This window comes from Propithecus coquereli, unplaced genomic scaffold, assembly GCF_000956105.1.
Source record: "Propithecus coquereli isolate 6110/MARCELLA unplaced genomic scaffold, Pcoq_1.0 Scaffold88, whole genome shotgun sequence".
In the NCBI taxonomy this organism is placed as follows: Eukaryota; Metazoa; Chordata; class Mammalia; order Primates; family Indriidae; genus Propithecus; species Propithecus coquereli.
The window spans coordinates 8,931,533-8,933,833 of NW_012155062.1; the positions used below are offsets into that span (position 1 = coordinate 8,931,533).

At 40.6% G+C, this 2,301-nt stretch overlaps 1 protein-coding gene across 1 annotated transcript in view; it reads left to right on the plus strand.

The window, feature by feature from the left end:
• Positions 1-2,301, plus strand: part of SLC5A7 (solute carrier family 5 (sodium/choline cotransporter), member 7) — a 47,435-nt gene that overhangs the window by 23,806 nt on the left and 21,328 nt on the right. The gene's annotated exons all lie outside the window — the stretch shown is intronic.

The following is a 2,301-nucleotide window of genomic DNA, read 5'->3' on the forward strand; positions in this document are numbered from 1 at the left end:
GGTTCATGGCACTTTGCTAAATTGTAACATTACCTCAACACTCAAAGTGAGTGTGCCTTTCCCAGTAAAAAATTTTCTAGTAAGGAGGCAGGAAAATATAGGGGAAAATATATTTGCATTAGTGGATTGGAGGACTTTTTTCCTTAAGGATTATTAAGAAATCTGCTGGCTCTCATTCTTCTGGAATGGTTTATAATTGTGAATGTAAGGGGTAGGAGAACACATGCATATGTATTACACCTGCGGGTGGCTGTGCTTATGGTTACAGCCAGGAGATGACAAAACTCAGAAAAGTTAGGCAATTTGTTGATAATCACATCATTGTCTGAATTGGGGGTTGATATAGACCATCCAGATCTCAAAGTCCCGTCCCCTACACCACACTTTAGTCCTCAGGCTACTCATCTTTGATATAATACATTATATCCAGAGATTGCTAAATTTTTTCCAACTCTAAAAATTATATGACCAAGTCAAATTCATGATTCAAATTGTAAAATGAGTTGAAATGAAATAATACATGTTAAATGAATGAATGAACTGCAGAAATAAGCCTTGAAATGTTTCCCCAATGGTCTGTCATCTTCCAGTTGTCTCTCAAACAACCCCTACATGAAAATGACTTGTCAAGTCCTGCTCATCACACTATCTAGGTAACTCCCAGTCCCCTTGGGAACCTGCCCACCGTCCCTGTATTAGCCTATATTAGGCCAACCACATTCCTCACCTGGCCCATGTGAGAGCCCCAACTGGCCTCCCTGATGGCAGCCTGCCCTCCTCTTATCCCCCAGGCCCACTGTCCATATTGCCCTCTGTTTTAGCCAATTTGAGCTTCTATAATAAAGGTCCATAGGCTTGGTGATATATAAACAATAGAATTTATTTTTTGTAGTTCTAGAGGCTGGAAGTCCACACAGGATGTCAGCATGCTGGGGCTCTGGTGACGGCCCTCCGAATTGCAGACAGCTGACTTTCCATTTTATCCTCACATGGTGGAAAAGAGGGCGAGAGGGCTCTCTGGCTTCTTCTTAAAAGGGCACTAATCCCATCATGAGGGCTCCATTCTCATGACCTGATGATTATTTCCCGAAAGCCCTACCTCTGAATGCCATCACGTTGGGATTAGGGTTTCAGTATTTGAATTTTGGGAGGACACATTCAGTCCATTGCACCCTAAGAGCTTCTGTTTGTAAATGGAGGTCAGATTTTACCTTACTTAAAAACCTCTGACAACCTAAATGCCCAAGGTGATGGGTCTGTAATTTATAATATGATGTATCAATTCGTGTAATTCATTGACATGGAAGATGTTAATGATCTATTGATTCACAGGCTGCAAAATGAAAGGAAAAGAATATAGACTTGAGGAATGGGATTATGAATTTTAGAATTTCTTCTAGCTTTTTGTTTTTAATCTTTAAACGTGTGGCTTTTATAAGAAGCAAATTGTTCCAGAATCAATATGTGACAGGCACTCTGCTTGGCACAGGTGAGACAATCATAAACAAGACAGACATCCCAGAACTCAGAGCCCAGTGGCAGAGACAGGCAATTGAAGAAACCTCAGTATATTGTGGTACTGCAAGCTCATTGATCAGGTCGTTCAGTCATATAGTAAATATTTACTGAATGCAGATTCTTTGCCAAAGTAGTGACAGTAAACTAAGTGAAAGCACTTTTTTTAGCCTCCTCTGTAACCATTCCCAAATACCCTGACCTCTAATCCATCAAATACCCACCAGTCTCATAGCCGCCTAGGTGGTGTTGTTGCGTTTTGTTTTGTTTTGTTTTTCCTGTTAGTCTCTGTCTCAGGCACTCTTCTTCTTCCTCCTTCTCCATTGGGGATACCTTCCCAGTGCTCAGAGACTGACTCAATGTCATTTCTGTAGGTTTTCCTGATCACCACGCAGCTGCCCTTCCTCTCTCCCTACCCCTTCTCACCCCAAATGATTAATTGTTTTTCATTTTTGTTCCCATACAGCCTCTTTAGATCATCCCATAAATTGCATTATAGTTCACATTTTTTATTGTATATCCTCAATAAGAAATTTGAGCACACCCCCAATGTAGGTATGTTTGTCTATAAATTGCTTATATTATGTGCTATGGTGAAGTCTGGGTTTTTAGTATACCCTTAGCTAGATTAGCCAAAAAAGAAGAGAGAAGATTCAAGAAAATAATTTATTACTTTTACCTTTTTTCTTTTTTGCAGCAAGGCCTCTCTCTGTTGCACAGACTAGAGTGCAGTGGGGTCATCACACCTCACTGCAGCTTCAAACTCGTGGGCTCAAGCGATTTTCC